The sequence below is a fragment of the Rana temporaria genome, chromosome 1, assembly GCF_905171775.1.
Source record: "Rana temporaria chromosome 1, aRanTem1.1, whole genome shotgun sequence".
In the NCBI taxonomy this organism is placed as follows: domain Eukaryota; kingdom Metazoa; phylum Chordata; class Amphibia; order Anura; family Ranidae; genus Rana; species Rana temporaria.
Window position 1 is genome coordinate 61,965,925 of NC_053489.1, and position 20,496 is coordinate 61,986,420.

General features: G+C 41.5%; 1 protein-coding gene across 1 annotated transcript in view; it reads left to right on the forward strand.

Moving 5' to 3' along the window:
* The first annotated feature begins 349 nt into the window (after positions 1-349).
* The window catches only part of LOC120927729 (oncostatin-M-specific receptor subunit beta-like), a 113,050-nt gene continuing 92,903 nt past the window's right edge, over positions 350-20,496 (forward strand). Inside the window, exon 1 of the mRNA XM_040338597.1 lies at positions 350-523. The gene's annotated coding sequence lies outside the window, so the exon portion shown is untranslated. The remainder of the gene's footprint in view (positions 524-20,496) is intronic.

Consider the following 20,496-nt stretch of genomic DNA (forward strand, 5'->3'; position numbering starts at 1 on the left):
ATGATCTATGCACTGACATCCAAGTTTTATTCAGTGTGGTGATAACAGCAGAGTTTTAAATGTTTCATGGTAGGTTCTCTTTTGAGGATCAGACACAAACCCATTTGTAAACCTTGACAGCTTATTTCCACAAGGTTAAGCTTACAGGAATCAGATTAGCAGTGCATACACCAAGCTGTGCAGCTGTATTCAAGAGTTCGGAGAAGTGACTACAGGACATAACCTGTTAACACAGACAAATGAGAGGAGCCTGTAAAAAAAAAAAAGAAAAAAAAATCATTTTTCCCTTTAAAATTCTACTTGTGTATGAAGCCAAGTGATTCAGCTCCCCTTCCTGTAAATCCTCCCACTCCTCCGTCGTTTTTTTTTTTTGGATATGGCAGTTCCTTAGTGAGGATGGAGACTTTAAAAGTCTGAAAACTAGTAAATGTTCGGTAGCTGTTAAGCCCAGAAGCCTCCCGATCCAGAACCCCCTTTTTACTTACGCCTCATTACGTTGGAATTTTCTGGAACTCAGCTAAAAGTAAGTAGAACAAATCCTACATTGTCTATAGACTGTGTGTACGACTTTGTGTAATTGCTAACAGCGGAATACCAACTCTTACTGATCACCATGATTAGCTGTTGCTTTGCTTTTAATAGCTGTGAACCTGCATGACTTGTGTTGTGTGAGAGACCTGGGCGCTGTTATTGGCTCTGGGAACCTGCAGATCCTTAGTGGGCCCCCCGTCTAATGAACATGGGAAAGCATTCTTCACTCTTCTAAACTATACAGGAAATAGTGAAAGTGAAAACAAAGGGCAGAAATGGAGAGAACTTCTTGAGTGTATTTTCCTGCTTACTTTGGTGTTCAATCTTTGGAGAGAAAAGATAATACAGTTTGATACGCTGAGCATAAATAAAAGTAGTTTATAATACTTTTGCATATTTTAGATTTTACATGTTACCTTTTTAGGACTTGCATGTGTGTACAGGTTGAGTGACTGACCATGTAAATATAATTCTTAAGCAGTAGCAAGAGGGTGAAATGGATGAGATTTTTTTTGTGCATAATATTACTTATACAGTTTACAGTTGAAACTTTATAGATTTTATTTACAAAATATGGTTAAAAACATTAAATGGATTAATACAACTTATTGGTGTCAAATGGGTAAGAAAAGTCTTCCATCATGCTTGTAATTCTACATGTTTTAGGGGGGATATGATCAACATGTACAAATATATAAGAGGTCCATACAGTGGACTTGGTGTTGAGTTATTCACTTTACGGTCAACACAGAGGACAAGGGGGCACTCTTTACGTCTAGAGGAAAAGAGATTTCACCTCCAAATACGGAAAGGTTTCTTCACAGTAAGAGGTGTGAAAATGTGGAACAGACTCCCTCCAGAGGTGGTTCTGGCCAGCTCAGTAGATTGCTTTAAGAAAGGCCTGGATTCTTTCCTAAATGTACAGAATATAACTGAGTACTAAGATTTGTAGGTAAAGTTGATCCAGGGTAAATCCGATTGCCTCTCGGGGGGTCAGGAAGGAATTTTTTCCCCTGCTGTAGCAAATTGGATCATGCTCTGCTGTTTTTTTTTGCCTTCCTCTGGATCAACTGTGGGTATGGAGTTGGGTGTATGGGATTGTACTGTGTTTTTTATTTTGTTTGTTTATTTTTTGTGGTTGAACTGGATGGACTTGTGTCTTTTTTCAACCTGACTAACTATGTAACTATGTAACTATGTTTCAGCATCCTAGCTTCTTCGGGACAAGCGTGATTAGGCATGTGCATTTCGTTTCGTTCCGAATCGAATTTCGGACAAATTTTTCATTATTCGGACATTCGGATGCATACAAATTCCCGAATTGTAATATTAACGAATTTACCAAATCCGAACGAATGTTTTCGAATCGAAAACCCGCGGACGATTCGAAAACAAATTCGAATGAAAATTGAAAGCAAATTTGAATCAAAATCTAAAAAATATAAATCGATTTCTAAAAAAGAATATGGTAAAATAGAATATAAAATAATAAAACAATAGAATGAAAATCAAAGAATAGTAAAGAACAGAATGGAATTTAATAGAATGTAATCAAATACAATAGAATATGACCTGGCTTCTTCTATCTATCTTCTATCTATCTTCCATTTTCTGAAATTCGAAATTCATATAGAATGAACTCAAATTTGAATAGAAAAATATTAGAAGAGTAGAATAATAAAATATATATATAAATGTTTTTTTTTCTGCTCTATTCTAATATTTTTCTATTCGAATTTGAGTTCATTCTATATGAATTTCGAATTTCAGAAAATGGAAGATAGATAGAAGATAGATAGATGGAAGAAGAAGCCAGGTCATATTCTATTGTATTTGATTACATTCTATTAAATTCCATTCTGTTCTTTACTATTCTTTGATTTTGATTCTATTGTTTTATTATTTTATATTCTATTTTATTGTATTCTTTTTTAGAAATCAATTTATATTTTTTAGATTTTTAATCAAATTTGCTTTTAATTTTCATTCGAATTTGTTTTCGAATCGTCCGCGGGTTTTCGATTCGAAAACATTCGTTCGGATTTGGTAAATTCGTTAATATTACAATTCGGGAATTGTTTTCGAATTCAATTCGAATAGAATTTGTTTTCGAATCCTCTTGAAATATTATCGAATCCGGTCGAAATATTTTCGAATTCGACCGGATTTTTCTAAATTCGGTCGAAAACGAACGAATTCCGAAAATGAATTTAACACATGTAACGAATCTAACTTAACACAATTAATTAAAAAAAGAATTGAAACGAAACGAAACACATTTTTCCCTTTTGCACATGCCTAAGCGTGATAAAAATACTAAATAAAGTAAAGAAAAAAAACAATACCAAGAATCAAAAACATCAGCACACAGAAAACTATGCAAATTATAATTTATACATTGTGAAAATAATTCTAAAGTATGCTGCACACATCCACTGCAAGAAAAAGATGTATTCAAATTATTTGTTGGCTAGAAACCAAAAATAGTTATGGATCGGAAATTCTGACAACAAATGTTCGATGTGAGCTTTTTGTGGGAAATTCCAACCGTGTGTAGGCTCCATCGAACATTTGCTGTCGGAATTTCCGACAAGAAAAATTTGGGAGCTGGTTCTCAATTTTTCCGACAGCAAAAGTTCTTGTTGGAAATTTCCGATCGTCTGTATGCAATTCGGACGCACAAGAATCCTACGCATGCTCGGAATCATTGAACTTAATTTTTCTCGGCTCGTCGTAGAGTTGTACATCACCGCGTTCTTGACGTTTGGATTTTCCGACAACATTTGTGTGACCGTGTGTATGCAACACAAGTTTGAGCCAAAATTCAGTCGGAAGAAAATCCACGGTTTTGTTGTCGGAATTTCCGATCGTGTGTATGCGGCATTAATCAGACTGTTAAATACATTCTTCAATTTACTTGATGGTGTTTAAAGGCGAGGGATTGTCTTATTGATTGAGACCCTGATGTCTGGACAGCCATAGCTGCTGGAGAAATATCAGCGGAACAGGAAAGTTAAAATTCTGGCAGAAAAAAAATAGAATTTTGAGAGAAAAAATATTTATTAATATTTAACCACTTCCCGGCCTCCTCATGTACATATACGTCAGCAGAATGGCACGGACAGGCACATGTACGTACCTGTACGTCCTCTGCTAGACGTGGGTGGGGGGTCCGATCGGGAAGCTACATGCGGCGGTCGGGTTCCCTCGGGGAGCGATCCGGGACGACGGCGCGGCTATTTGTTTATAGCCGCTCCGTCGCGATCGCTCCCGGAGCTGAAGAACGGGGAGAGCCGTGTGTAAACACAGCTTCCCCGTGCTTCACTGTGGCGGCGCATCGATCGGGTGATTCCCTTTATAGGGAAGACCCGATCGATGATGTCATTCCTACAGCCACACCCCCCTACACTAGTAAACACACACAAAGTGAACACTAAATGTTACAGCGCCCCCTGTGTTTAACTCCCAAACTGCAACTGTCATTTTCACAATAAACAATGCAATTTAAATGCATTTTTTGCTGTGAAAATGACAATGGTCCCAAAAATGTGTCAAAATTGTCCGAAGTGTCCGCCATAATGTCGCAGTCACGAAAAAAATCGCTGATCGCCGCCATTAGTAGTAAAAAAAAAAATAAAAAAAAAAAATGCAAAAAAACTATCCCCTATTTTGTAAACGCTATAAATTTTGCGCAAACCAACCGATAAACGATTATTGCGATTTTTTTTACCAAAAATAGGTAGAAGAATACGTATCGGCCTAAACTGAGGAAAAAAAAATTTATATATGTTTTTGGGGGATATTTATTACAGCAAAAAGTAAAAAATATTGAATTTTTTTCAAAATTGTCGCTCTATTTTTGTTTATAGCGCAAAAAATAAAAACCGCAGAGGTGATCAAATAGCACCAAAATAAAGCTCTATTTGTGGGGAAAAAGGGACGCCAATTTTGTTTGGGAGCCACGTCGCACAACCGCGCAATTGTCTGTTAAAGCAACGCAGTCCTGAACTGTAAAAACCCCTTGGGTCTTTAGGCAGCATATTGGTCCGGGGCTTAAGTGGTTAATTGAATATATTCATTTTAACATTAATTTAAATATATATCTAATGCTTCAAATTTTGGAAGAAATAAACAGCTTGTTCAGCACTTGTTTTCTAATAACAGTAAACTAAAAGCACTTTGAGATATGTATTTTTGTCTTATTATACAGCATGCCTCCCCACCGACTCCCAAATGCTCTCTAAAGCTCAAAGAGATAGCAAAGCACATTTGAACAAGTTCTTAATTATTATTTTTTTTATAATTTTTGTAGGGGGGTCCTTTGGTGAAATATCAGGGGTCTAACCAGACCCCTGATGTCTCACATTTGTGACAGAGAACAGGGATTCCCCAGTCCCTTTCTCTGCAGCCTCAGCTGCACTGAATAGTGAATGAATGGGAAATGCTCTGTGCTGAGCAGTTTCCTGTTCATTCAAAAACTGAAGTATAGTAAACACAGTTTAATGTGCTTTAGTGATGAATGGACACGGGAGCGATCAGTACCAATCACTCACTGTGTTCACTAAGGAAAAGAAGGGGCTGGTAAATATGACATTTTACTGCCCGTCCTTCCCACTCTCCATCCTGAAACAATGCCCCTGCGGAGGGGGCACACAAAGGGACACGGACAGAGGGGGGAACACAGATACCAATCCCACTGCAGCACATCTAGAGCGAGAAAAAAAGAGGTGAAGCTGGCAGTACTGCAGGGGGAGGCACAAGATTCCGCAATTAGGGAGTACAGCCAGCCTTTCTGCTTGGCAGGAGGTGGGCCCCCCTTTTAAATTGATGGGACCCAGGCCCGGTACAGGAGGGCCAGCTGTATTGCCTTATCAGCGGCCCTGTGTACTGTATTTAAAAAAAAAAATGTTATTTCACTTCTGATTGCAACAAAAACGATGCAAAATACATTCTCTTTAAATATGTGCCATATGGAATAGACTACTTATGTTTTCCCTTTGGAAATGCATACACATCATAGTCTATCAGCTAAAGTCCCCAGCATACATAGTAGGCTGTACTAAATATATTTTTACTGACATGACCAGAAGATTGATTGATAGTGGAATGGAAACTCCCCACTGCATAGCCAACATTGCAGCCAGAGAGTCGAAATTGATATACAAGTGGATGAAATAGGCTGTTTGTATTAATGTAACACTTGGTTAAAAACAATATTTGTAGTTCAACGACAACAATTAATATTTGCTATAAATTTTTACATAATGTATGCTGGGGTTCTTTCGAGGAAATGCAAGATTCTTAAAATGGTATTGAACACAAAAACATTATACCGCAGCTTACCAATTCCTAGGTGTGGTGGCTGCATTATTATTTTTTTCCTTTATTTTTTCACTTGGTGATCAGGCCATGGGTCTGTTATTTTCCAACTTCCTTTTACAGACCAAGCTGTCCAGCAAGAAGTGTCAGATGGTTAAAGTGGAGTTTCCATCCCAAATTTTGTTTTTATTATTGTGCTCATTAGACCTAAAAAAGTAAAAAAAAAAAAAAAAAAAATGTATTTTTTTACTCATCTGGAAATGCCTGCTATGCGGTCCCACAAAATCTAGTTTCTATCTATGGAACTGATCCACAGAATCAGTTTCACATAGATAGACAGAAGATCCGGCATGTGTAATTGAATTACACTGCCGGATCTTAGGATGCAGTACCGCATCCGCCGCTGGGGGCATTTCTCGTCGAAATGCCGCTTCGGGTATGCAAATTAGCACTTACGGAGATCCACAAAGCTTTTAAGCTTTGTTTTTTTCTCCGTAAGTATTAGTTTGCCGTCGCAATATTAGGGCTGCTTTTACAAGGCCTAAACTGTTTACACCTTGTAAAAGTAGACCCTTCTATCCCGCGTCGCTGTCATTTTATTTTATTTTTTTTGCCGCAATTAAATTAGGAACGCCTTGCGCCGGACGGATTTAAGTTACACCGCTCAAAATTTCTAGGTAAGTGCTTTGTGGATCGGGCACTTAGGTAGAGATTTTGCGGCGGTGTAACTTAAATGGCAAAAGTTACGTTGCGCCGGGTTTTTGTGGATTAGGCCCTAAGTGCTTGTAGGCTTCACAATGCCCACAAGCAAAATGACAACGATGTAGACATAGTTTTATAAACTATCTTTTTTGAATATCTATGCGGATCGGCGGCGGATTGTAAAATAGTAAGTGACCGGATTTATATTATAAAAACGCAGGATGAAAGGACATACATTTAAAAAATGCTAATTGTGGTTGGAACTCCGCTTTAAGACAAACTATTTACCATTGATAGGGGTGCATACAATGATCAGATTGTATTCATTTATGTAAAGCCTTCATCCCAAAAGAAGCAAACTTTGCTGTAACTCTTTAAAGTGGTTGTAAACCCACTTTTGTCATTTACACCTACAGGTAAGCCTACATTAAGGCCCCATACTCACGAGCAAACATGTCTGCTGAAACTGGCCCGCAGGCCAGTTTCAGCAGACATGTTTGGTCGTGTGTGGGCGCGAGCGGGCCGAATTCCAGCAAACATTTGCCCGCCGGGCCTTTTCCCAGCAGACAAATATTCCTGGACTTGTTTTAAAACAGCCCGCTGGAATTCAGCCCGCTCGGACATGTACGGTCGTCAGTACAGACCTACCGTACATGTCCAGCCGCCCGCCGTGCCTCGCATGCGTCGAATGACTTCGACGCATGCGTGGAAGCATTTTAAAGGCGGGCCGCCCACGTCGCCGCGTCATTGTCGCGGCGACACCGCGTCATCGACGCGGCGACACCGCGGACACGCCCCGCGTATTGTTTACGCGCGGACTTCTGTACGATGGTGTGTACAACCATCGTACAGAAGCCCTCTGGCAGACATGTATGGTGAAAACGGTCCGACGGACCGCTTTCACCATACATGTTTGTCCGTGTGTACCCGGCCTAAGACTTACCTGTTGGTGTTAGCAATATCTCCTAAACCTACACGGTTTAGAAGATATTCGCCAATGACAGGCACAGGCGCACTGAGAATAGCCGTCTTAAATTCAGCAATGCGGAATTTGACGGCTCCCTGCGTGCATGCGGAGTGACGCCATCGCCGCTCCGGCCAATCACAGCGGCGGAGGGGGACATGAGGGCTTTGTCTTGCAGCTTTTTTTGTTTTTTTTTAAATGTGTAACTGGGTTTACTTCCTCTTTAAAAAGTGTTAGTTGGAGTTTGGCTTTAATTTGTTAGTCAAATCCATGTAAATCTGCTAGCCTAACCTTCTCCCCAATGCTGCTCTCCAAAAGTGAGTCAGTTTCTCCTCCATCCAGACTGGAGACACCCTAAGACAAGAAGAGTTACTGGCTGTATCACCAAATAAAAATAAAGAAATAAAAGCTTAAAAAAAGGAAAAACATTTCAGCCACCACATGTAAGAATTGATATGCTGCAAAATACATTTTTGTTTTGGGGTTTAAAAGAGAAGTATGGCTTTCTGAAAAAAATAAAATAAATTATACTCACCAAGGTAGATGCAGGGAAGATCCGATGCTGCATCATGGTGTTCTGAAGTGAGAACTGAGCGATCAAACACCGCTGATCACTCAGTTTTCCTCATCCGCTCTGAGGCCTCGTACACACGACAGAGAAACTCGACGTGCAAAGCCCGTCGAGTTCCTCGACGAGTTCCTTGTTGAACTTGTCGAGAAGCTCGGCAGGCTTGCTTTGCGTACACACGTAACATACCAAAATCTGGTCGTTCTCCGGCGCGATGACGCTCACGACGTATGACGCGACTATAAAGGGGAGGTTTGATTTTGTTGGCGCCACCCTTGGGGCTCCTTTTGCTGATTCCGTGTTTACGCGTGTTAGTAAAAGTTTGGTGAGTGACGATTCGTGCTTTTCAGTCTTTGTGCTTTCAGATTGATCTCTGCCGTTCAGTTTGTACTTGTGTGGGTCGTATCTAGGCAATCGAGACGTGCGGTCAGGTCGTATTGTTTTACATTGCGGTCCTGTCCCCGCGTTTTTCATTGTCAGGGTCGTTCTTCATAGGTCTTGCTGTTCTTCACTGCGGTCTGTTTAGTGCAATTCTGATTTGTCGTTCGTAACTAGCCTTGTAGCCATGTTGCAGGCACCTAGTCGTCGCCGACTTCGTGCTAAGCATCTTCTGTCTATAGGTCTGTTTGTTTATGACCTAGACAATGAGGAGTTCATGAACAGGAGGAGGACACGTTCATGGACCAAGAATTGGTTGCTCCGTAGGAACCAATTCTCTCACATGCCTTTGCTGCGGGAGCTTCAGGAAAATAATCCTGTTGATTACAGGAATTTCCTGAGGATGTCTGATCCCGTCTTTCAGCACCTGTTGGCTTTGGTGTCCCCCTATATTACCAGGCAGGACACCGTTATGCGGGAAGCCATCAGTGCTGAGCAGAGGCTAGTTGCCACCCTCCGTTATCTGGCAACTGGGAGAAGCCTTCAGGACTTAAAGTTCTCCACGGGCATCTCCCCCCAGGCTCTGGGCCTCATCATTCCTGACACCTGCTCTGCCATCATCCAGGTTCTGCAGGAGGAATATATGAGGGTAAGTTTTCTCCTTTAATATCACATTTTATGTCTATAATGTATGCTAATGTCTTGTAGTTATCTCCTCCTTCCCTAATTACCATGTCTGGAATATGCTGTGAATGTCCCCTTTGCCCCCATGCATGATGTAAACTTTGATGCCCCTTTTTTGGCCTACATGCATATTTTCCATCACTTACCTCCCCAGCATGCTATCCTGGGCCCCAACCTACCTAGTCTAGTCACTTCCCAATGTATTGTGTTATATCCATTGTAATGTCCCCCCCCTCCCCTCCAAAATGTGTTGTAAAGTCTATGTTCACCAATATTTATTTATTTTTTTATTTTAATTTTAGGACTCCCAAACTCATCTAGCCCTCCCCTCCAAAATGTGTTGTAAAGTCTATGTTCACCAATATTTAATTTTATTTGATTTTAATTTTAGGACTCCCAAACTCATCTAGCCCTCCCCTCCAAAATGTGTTGTAAAGTCTATGTTCACCAATATTTAATTTTATTTGATTTTAATTTTAGGACTCCCAAACTCATCTAGCCCTCCCCTCCAAAATGTGTTGTAAAGTCTATGTTCACCAATAATCAAAATTAATTTTTTTTAGTACTCCCAAACTCATCTAGCCCTCCCCCAAACTTGGGCATTGGCCCATCAGAGGGGGTGTTTAATGTGTTAATTGGCTAAATATATTTAGATATAATATGCTAGTTCCCAGAAATGTTATAATGCTTATAATGTCTTTGTATAATCTGCTTGCAAGGTTATGTGGCTAATTTTTTCTTTTTTTCTTCCCCAGCTTCCGTCCACACCACAGGAGTGGCAGTCTGTGGCTTTGGACTTCCAGACCCGATGGAACTTCCCCAACTGCGGGGGAGCCATCGACGGGAAGCACGTCCGCATCGTGCCTCCACCCCGTTCAGGATCCCAGTTCTTTAATTATAAGGGGTTCAACAGTATTGTGCTGATGGCGGTGGTGTCAGCACAGTATGAATTCCTTTTTGTGGATGTCGGGATGAATGGACGGGTATCGGATGGGGGAGCCTTCAGGCAGACGGAGTTCGCGCTTCGCCTTCAGGATGATGATCTGTCATTGCCACCGGATGACCAGAATGTAGAAGGCCTGCCATTTGTTTTCCTGGCTGATGAAGCGTTTGCCCTGGGACCCCATCTTATGAGGCCATTCCCTCAGCGCACCCTCACCCCAGAGAGGAGTGTCTTTAATTTCCGGCTGGGCCGAGCACGTAGAGTGGTTGAGAACGCTTTCGGCATCATGGCCAGCCGGTTCCGCCTTTTCCTCACCTCTCTCCACATGGCGGAATATAAGTGGAATACAATTATTTTTGCCTGCTGCATTCTCCACAATTTTTTAAGGAGACAATCTCCAAATTATATGGCCCTGGTTGGGCCCGAGGCACAACATTTGACCCCTGCAGAAACTTTGGCGGGCCTTGAAGCTGGCCACACAGGACTGCCCCCCCAGAGTGCCCGTGAAGTCCGGGACAAATACATGGACTATTTCATGGGTAGGGGGGCAATACCATCTCAATCAAATTTGCCCTAATTGTAGCTTTCTTAAAAATAAATCATAATTTTTTTTCTAAACTTGTTATGTCTTGCTTGTGTTGTTTGGAGTTCTTTACTAAGTGTAACTAAGTGTATTTTCATTATCAACTAGCAAACATTTCCCAGGTGACCCCCAAACCAAACACATAGAAAATTTTACGTATTTTAGGAAAAACACCACACACTTTTTTGATGTTCAAAAGCTCTTTATTTTCTAAATTTTTTTATTTTTATTTATTCATAAATACCCTACAAAATTTTTTGTTATATTTTCTCATACAATATACAATCATTTTTGTGGGTGATTTTTCTCATACAATATACAATCATTTTTGTATTTTTGTGGGTGATTTTTCTCATACAATATACAATCATTTTTGTGGGTGATTTTTCTCATACAATATACAATCATTTTTGTATTTTTGTGGGTGATTTTTCTCATACAATATACAATCATTTTTGTATTTTTTTGGTTGATGTTTCTCATACAATATACAATCATTTTTGTATTTTTTTGGTTGATGTTTCTCATACAATATACAATCATTTTTGTGGGTGATTTTTCTCATACAATATACAATCATTTTTGTATTTTTGTGGGTGATTTTTCTCATACAATATACAATCATTTTTGTGGGTGATTTTTCTCATACAATATACAATCATTTTTGTGGGTGATTTTTCTCATACAATATACAATCATTTTTGTATTTTTGTGGGTGATTTTTCTCATACAATATACAATCATTTTTGTATTTTTTTGGTTGATGTTTCTCATACAATATACAATCATTTTTGTATTTTTTTGGTTGATGTTTCTCATACAATATACAATCATTTTTGTGGGTGATTTTTCTCATACAATATACAATCATTTTTGTATTTTTGTGGGTGATTTTTCTCATACAATATACAATCATTTTTGTGGGTGATTTTTCTCATACAATATACAATCATTTTTGTATTTTTGTGGGTGATTTTTCTCATACAATATACAATCATTTTTGTATTTTTGTGGGTGATTTTTCTCATACAATATACAATCATTTTTGGATTTTTTTTGGTTTTTTTTTAATTAAATAAAGTAGAAAATCTGGTTTTATTATTTTTTTGGTTTTTTTTTAATTAAATAAAGTAGAAAATCTGGTTTTATTTTTTTTTTGGTTTTTTTTTAATTAAATAAAGTAGAAAATCTGGTTTTATTATTTTTTTGGTTTTTTTTTAATTAAATAAAGTTGAAAATCTGGTTTTATTATTTTTTTGGTTTTTTTTTAATTAAATAAAGTTGAAAATCTGGTTTTATTATTTTTTTGGTTTTTTTTTAATTAAATAAACATTAAAATCTGGTATATAAAATTTTTTTTTGTATTTTTTTTAGATTCAGAGTCTCCCCAAAACATCAAGTAAATTTTTTAATTTATTTTCCACCCTCCTTGTTCTTTCTTTAATTTGTCGGTTGGCCAGATGAATCTCCTCCACCTCTTCTCTGCAGGCCCAGATTTCAGATATAACCATCTGTTTTGTATGCCTGTCCAAGCCACCACCTGATCCTGAAATGTGGGACAAAACCATTTTTTAAAATTAGGCAGGCCTACATCTACATTACCTGAAGCTGGGTTAGTTATATGTTACTTTACCTGATGTGGTGGCAGGCTGCGCATCATCACCATCCCTCGGGGGTGTGGCTTGCTGGACTTCTTGCTCCCGTGTCGAAGCTTCATGACGCCCTACGAGAATGAAGAAAATGGAAACAGGTTTTTTCTAGCTTATAGGCCTGAAAGAGGAATATGATTCACTTTAGACAATTTCTGGGACTATTGATGTTTTGAAAAACCCCTCAGGGCAAAACACAGGATTGAAGGCATTCACAAAGATCCTGACAAATCTTGTAGCTTTGGTCTACTTTTAAACATGTAAGCCAACAAAGTATACACTGGATCACCTCAGCTCTGTGTGAAGCCCAAAATGGGTTATTAAAGGGGACAACAATTATGCAAATGAGTCCACATGTGTCACCGACTGCTGAGCAGACTCTCCTTTTACTGTATATTTAATTAATACAAAAAGTTTGGTGGTTTTAATAGCACATCTACATTATTTTCACGATTGATCTCACCACAATTTGAAAAAAATGTCCTAATTTCTAGGATTTTAAAGACAATATTTAGTCGTTCCGAATGGACGTCCAGTTTGACGACAAATTATTGTGCCTAAAAAAATATTACAGTACAACCTGAAATCAAAAACACATGGCGCGGAACAAATCTTACAAAATATATAACAAACTTACTTCTTCTAATCACTCTCCTGATCCTCTTCATTTGTTCCGGCTCCCGTTTTTTAAGGTCACACCACCTTTTCCGGATCTGCTCCTTGGACCTTTTCACCCCAAATTTCTGATGGAGACTCCTCCTCACCTTCTCCATTATTTGGGCCTTGACCTTATTAGGGTACTTATATGGCCCATGCCTCCCATCGTAGTCCTCTGCTTTGAGGATGAGGACCATCTCCACCATTTCCTCAAAGGTCATGTTGGAGGCCTTACACCTGATTCGCCGTGCTGCCATCTTCTCCAACATGTGCTTCCAACCAAAAAAAGATGGAAAAGGGGCGGGGAAAATACGATACCATGAACGTCAGGGGCGGGGAGACGTGCGTAAAGTCCCACATGCGCGTGTATAAAGGGCTACCACGTGAGTAAAAGGGGCGTTCACAGTTTGTGGAAGACGGCGGAGATAACGATCGGGTCAAAGACCGGTATGTAACTACATTTTACATGTTTTTCTTGATTGAATGATTTTGTGGCCTACATCTTAGGTTCAGAAATTACAACATAGCCAGTTTTTAATTTGAAGGTAATGGTCCGCTATAGTGCCGTCGTACGTAAACAACGCTTTGATTATGCATTTTGATCCAACTACTGTTGTGTGGGCAATCTCGGTTCTCATCAGGATGTCTTCTAAAAACAAGTCGGTTTAAACATGATGCAAATGGTCGCTTTTATGTCTTGACCAAACTATATCGGAGTGCTTTTATCTAACTAACGTTTCATACACAAATGAGGATGAGATCTGGCTTATTAGTTCGACACAACTGGTCATCTGTTTCCTAGGAACTGACCCAACATGATCTCTTGCCAATTCCACCTTGTCGTTTTTGCGACGGAAGATAAGGGGCGGGGGGGAAACATCAATTTTTTTTTAAGCATGGGCGGATGTCGTGTGCGGAGTGTATATAAGGCTCGAACACATGTAGCGTCCATACGACCGGGTTGCGTAAGAAAGACGTTTGAACGACAAGCGTGTAGGTATGCTTCGAACTTGGGACAGCAGTGGCATATTCAGGAAAGACAGACATTTAAAGGAGCACTAAGCCAAAATTGTTTGGGGCAGAAATAACTAACTTTACATTATATCAGTATTGATTTCATGTCCTCATTGTCCCTTTTTGCTTTTAAGCAGCTGTAATCATTTGCATAAATCATCACTTCCTGGTTCTGCTCCCTCTCAAATTTATCAGGGGAGCTTGTCACTGTGGTCTAAGCTGTGTGTTTAAAAATCAACCAAAACAATGCTAATAATTTTTGACAATAAAAATATGCCCTGCTTTTTTTTTTTTTTGGTTCTGTGTGTCTCTTTACTTCACAGAAACAATAACTAAATTTAAAACCAAAAGTGAAACTAGAGGCACATTATATGTATGCACTTGTATGTCTCTAGACACTGTAAACAGTAATTTCGTCAAAAAATATAGTTATCCATTAGTGACCCTTTAAGGGCTAGCTTGTGAGAAAGAGTAATTGACTTTCTAGATTGTGTAGTGACATTATTTTTTTATCCTTGGTTTTGGACAGGAAAAGATGAATCGCTTTAACCAACCCGACTTCTTGGAGATCTTTATTGATAGGTGGCAAGAACTTCCTGTTCTGTGGGCCACCAAAGACCCCATCTCTCGAAATAGAGAATTGCGCAAAACTGCACTGGAGAGCCTGCTCCCACTTGTGCGGAGACAGGTGGGGTTTGATGTGACAACTGACCAGTTGGAGGTCAAAATTGGGACCTTGAGAGGCACCTACAGGAAGGCACGCAACAAGGTCTTGGCTTCGATGAGGTCTGGAGCTGGAGCAGGGCGGGTATTTCAACCCAAGTTGTGGTACTACAGCAAACTGAGCTTCCTGGATGAACACCTGGAGGTTAGGGAGTCACTTTCTAGCCTTCGCCCCAGAAGCCACAGAAGCTCCAGCCTTCCCTCCAGCCAACCTGCTGCTCCCTCTGCAGAAGAACCCTCTCAGCAGCCTTCCATCCTGGATGAAGATCCAGATTTGCCCAGCTGGAGCCAGGTATATAGTACTTTCAATGTGCAAATATGTGGTGTTCAAATGTTGTTAAAGAGATGTAAATTAAGATATTAAAGCTAAAAAAAATTTAAATCTAAAAGTGTTATTCCTAAAATTTGTCAGTATTGGCCATGAATTTTTGTGGTGTGATTGACCATAAAACATGGGTCAGAATGATTGGCTTAGCTAAGTCGTGACCAAAAAAAATGCTACAGTCAGGAGCTTAAATAAATAAACCAAAAATTTTAAAAAATAGTAAAACTTTACTTTTTTTCCATACACAGGACGAGACCAGGCAGCAGGAGGATCAGGAAAATGCCAGGCAGGAGGAGGACAGGGTGAGTGGCTTGGAGGAGGCTGCAGGCCCAAGTATCTTGGACGTGTTGGCAGGCCCAAGTAGCAGTAACGTGGTGGCAGGCCCAAGTGGAGCGGATGAGGTGGCAGGCCCAAGTGGGTTGCAGGAGGTTGCTGGGCCAAGCACGAGATGCCAGGTGTCTCCTCTTCATCTGCGTCCGAGAAGGCAGGTGAGGGATACAAGGGTGCGTGACGCCTCACTAGCCCTCATTCGGGATGCCCATGCAACCCTGCAACAGCCTCCCACTGCTCAGGAGGGATTTGTCACAGTTGTTTTGGCCAAAATGTCAGAAATGACATTAGACCAACGCCTCCTCTTTGAGGGCCTCCTCATCACCCTGGCAAATCAGGGGGTGAGGGGTCTTCTCACAGAGGACACTGTGATTTGCCGCCATCCCCATCCTCACACACCACATAACTCACAACCTCCCCCACCTTCTTCTTCTTCTCATGCTCCTTCTCAAGCTCCCCCACCTTCTTCTTCTTCTTCTTCTTCTTTTTCTCATGCTCCTTCTCAAGCTCCCCCACCTTCTTCTTCTTCTCATGCTCCTTCTCAAGCTCCCCCACCTTCTTCTTCTTCTTCTCCTGCTCCTTCTCAAGCTCCCCCACCTTCTTCTTCTTCTTCTCCTGCTCCTTCTGAACATTCTTCTTCCTCTTCTTCTCCTGCTCCATCTGAACATTCTTCTTCCTCTTCTTCTCCTGCTCCATCTGAACATTCTGCTTCCTCTTCTTCTTCTACTACTCCTCCTCCTTCTACTGCTCCTCCTCCTTCTACTCCTCCTCCTTCTACTGCTCCTCCTCCTTCTACTGCTCCTCCTCCTTCTACTGCTCCTCCTTCTACTGCTCCTCCTCCTTCTACTCCTCCTCCTTCTACTCCTCCTCCTTCTACTGCTCCTCCTCCTTCTACTGCTCCTCCTCCTTCTACTGCTCCTCCTTCTACTGCTCCTCCTCCTTCTACTCCTCCTCCTTCTACTGCTCCTCCTCCTTCTACTGCTCCTCCTCCTTCTACTGCTCCTCCTCCTTCTACTGCTCCTCCTCCTTCTACTCCTCCTTCTACTGCTCCTCCTCCTTCTACTGCTCCTCCTTCTCCTCCACCTCCTCCTCCACCACCGTCGGCTACTCATCCTCCACCACCTTCGTCTACTCCTCCTCCTGGCATGAGTACTACCCCTGTGGCACCACCTCCAGCCAGGCATAAGAGGAAGGCTGCTGAGAAGGCTGCAGAGAAGGTGAAAGAGCAGGCTGCAGGGAAGCCACCAAGGAAGGCCTTGAAGAAATCAAGAAAGTGACTCCCTTACTTCCATGTGGTGTACCAGAGTTCAGGCTGCTGTAGTACCACAACCTGGTGACATCTGCCTGCCCTGCTCCAGTTTCTGACCTCGGGGAGTCCAAGACCTTGATGCGTGACTTCCTGAATGAACCTCTCAAGTCCCCATTTTGGCCTCCAACTGATCACCAGTCACATCAGGCCACACCTGGCTGTGCACAAATGGCAGCAAGCTCTCCAGTGCTGACTTTTGCATATCAAATTTTTTTTTATTACCAAAATAAATGGTACATTTTTTTTTTACAGTTCATACTTGTCCTTGTATTTTTTTACATTTCAATTTTGCAAGTGAGAAGGCAGGTTCTTATTTTGTAAAAATTGGATATAAGGTGTAATTTGAAAGGGACACATGAGATAAGACAAAGCAATAAGGTTTCTATGGGGGGAACTTGACATTACAAAAAATAAAAGGATTAGCATTTTCTAAAAATTTAAAAATAAGGTGATTAAAAGCAGGATTTAAAACACACGACCAAAATAAGGTGACAATAAAAAAAAAAAAAAATATTGAGTCCAGTAAGAAAAAGGTTCCACCTAATTTTAAGGAACTCTGTGTGAATATCGTAAAAAAAAAATTAATATATTGCAGTTTTGTGCCCTTAGGAAAAATTGTGTAAAGCGCTGCAAATAAACGATTAAATAATGTTGGAAGCGACACGAATGTGCTATCTCCAATCCAAACGCTAGTTTTACCTATGTTGGTCTCCAGTGTCAAGTTTTTGACAAGTTTCTTAGCATACACACGACCGAGTTTCTCGTTTAAAAAACAGCCCGATGAAGAACTCGTCGAGCCAAAATCCACTGCCATCGAGAAAATAGAGAACCTGCTCTCTATTTGCTCGACGAGTTCCTCGGCGGCTCCATCGGGCCAAAAATGTACACACGACCGAGTTTCTCGACAGAATCCGGCTCTTCACCGAGATTCTCGACGAATTCTGCCGAGAAACTCTGTCGTGTGTACGAGGCCTGAGAAGAGACACGGGACTGTCAGTCTTCGGCTTTCTGCTCTGCCCCTCCGGGACTCATTGGAGCGCTGGGCTGTGGAGTTGACAGGAGCGGCTGGCTCAGGGTCACTGAGAGACTGAGCCAGGTGCTTATCCAGGCTTCTGGGTGGATTTCACCCATATGGTCAGGATCTTTCCAGAGCCTGGACTGACTCTGTGGCTGAACTTCACTGCTGTGATCCATAGAAGTATAGCCAAATAAAAGCTTTGGCTATACTTCTCCTTTAAAGGGGTTGTAAAGGTTCGTTTTTTTATTTTCTAAATGGGTTCCTTTAAGCTAGTGCATTGTTGGTTCACTTACCTTTTCCTTCCATTTCCCTTCTAAATGTTTTTTTTTCTTTGTCTGAATTTCTCACTTCCTGTTTCTCCTCAGTAAGCTTGCCCCCCCATCATCCGAGCCAGTCTGGCTGGGGGTTAGTGAGCGTGCTCGCCACCCCCCTCCCTTGGGACTACATCCCTGTGTAAAAACAGCGTCTCCCCGCAGGGATGTGGTCCCAAGGGAGGGGCCGAGCATGCTGGCTAACCCCAAGCCAGAACTGACTGTCCTCATCATGCCAGTTTTATTGCACCTTTATAAAAAAAAAATTAAATTGTATATTTGAGGACATTCCATTATAGGAATGGACAATGTTATTTCTCAGGATGGCTTTCCTCATGGTGACAACAGTGGATCGTGCATGGTGCGTTGAAACTGGCTCTTAGGTTCTATCAGATTCCTGTGTGACAGGGTGACAACAAAAGGTAGAGCCTGCACACTGTGGATCTTTGAAATGGTGTCCAGGGCCCGGATTCAGAAAGAAGATACGACGGCGTATCTCCTGATACGCCGTCGTATCTATGCGCCTGATTCATAGAATCAGGTTATGCATAGATCTCCCTAAGATCCGACAGGTGTAAGTGACTTACACCGTCGGATCTTAGGCTGCAATCTCACGCTGGCCGCTAGGTGGCACTTCCGTTTGTATACGCGAGGAATATGCAAATGAGGAGTTACGCCGATTCAGAAACGAACGACCGCCCGGCGCTTTTTTTTTACGTCGTTTGCGTTCGGCTTTTTCCGGCGTATAGTTACCCCTGCTATATGCGGCGTATCCTATGTTAAGTATGGCCGTCGTTCCCGGGTCGAATTTTTTATTTTTTACGTCGTTTGCGTAAGTCGTTCGCGAATACGGATGGACGTAATTTACGTTCACGTCGAAACCATGTGCTAGCGACGTCATTTAGAGCAATGCACGCTGGAAAATTTTACGGACGGCGCATGCGCAGTTCGTTCGGCGCGGGGACGCGCCTGATTTAAATTTTACACGCCCCCTAGCCGCGGAATTTGAATTCCTCGGGGGATTTACGATTACGCCGCCGCAAGTTTACAGGCAAGTGCTTTCTGAATAAAGCACTTGCCTCAAAAACTTGCGGCGGCGTAACGTAAATCAGATAGGTTACGCGGATCTAAAGATCCGCTAACCTATCTGAATCTACCCCCAGAAGTTTATTAAATCAATCACAGCAAAGAATTGTGATGTTTTGGGGGCCCCGCAGAACCCATTCATCAGGCATATGAAAACACAGGAGCACAATTGGGATACAGGGACAGAGTGTTGTCACCCAATAACAGGAAGTGTCTGAACAAGGAACTCATGGTATTATTTTAATAAAAGCTGCTGTTCTCCTAAAAATGGCTAGAGAGCTACACATATGCTACGGCTTTTTCATAGGGGGTGGGGCTGTGTTGCTCTGAGCAGGGCTGCACGGTGAAGATCACTGGATTGGGACTAAAGTCTAGTACACACAATCAGCCAGATTCAGAAAGACTTACGCTGACGTATCTACAGATACGCAGCGTAAGTGTACAGATGCGCCGTCGTATCTATGCGCCTTATTCTCCATACTAGATACGCCTGAATTCTGGCTTAATACGACCGACGTAAGTCTCCTACTCCGTCGTATCTTGGGTGCATATTTACGCTGGCCGCTAGGGGCGCTTCCATTGATGTACACGTCGAATATGTAAATGAGCGAGATATGCCAATTCACGAACGTACTTGCGCCCGTCGTAATAAGCTACGCCGTTTACGTAAGGCGTACGTCCGGCGTAAAGATAAAACACCTCTATAGGTGGTGCAGCCAATGCAAAGGTATGGATGATGGAACAGCCGTCGGATTTACGTCGTTTGCGTAAGTCGTACGTGAATGGGGCTGGGCGTAGGTTACGTTCACGTCGTTGCCACTGAGCCGTCGTACCTTAGGGCGTAAATTCGACGTGATTCTGAGCATGCGTGCGCCGTTCGTTCGGGAATTCATTTACATGGGGTCACGGCTAATTTTAATACAACACGCCCACTACCTTTCTAATTTGAATTAGGCGGGCTTACGCCGGGCCATTTACGCTACGCCGCCGTAACTTAGGGAGCAAGTGCTTTGTGAATACTGTACTTGCCTCTCTATGTTACGTCGGCGTAGCGCATATGAGATGCGCTACGCCCGCACAGAGATACGCCGCTCTCTGTGAATCTGGCTCAATGGGTTTATCAGACGAATGATCGTTCGTTGTTTTTTTTTTGGATGCTAATCTCCATATCGAAAACTAATAGGTTAGTAAAGCATGAAAATTCTCGTACAAGTGATGTAATGTGTTGTAGTGTATTTGTATTGTATTTTCTGATGAAAACTGTACTGATTAAATGAAAATTGTAGGATCTGGTATCGTGTGAGAAATATTTCGTGTTTATCCCTTTGCAAAATTTTGGACAACAGCTGTTTACTAACAAGCAGATTATTGTACGATCACTTCAAAAGCGATATTTTTTGTA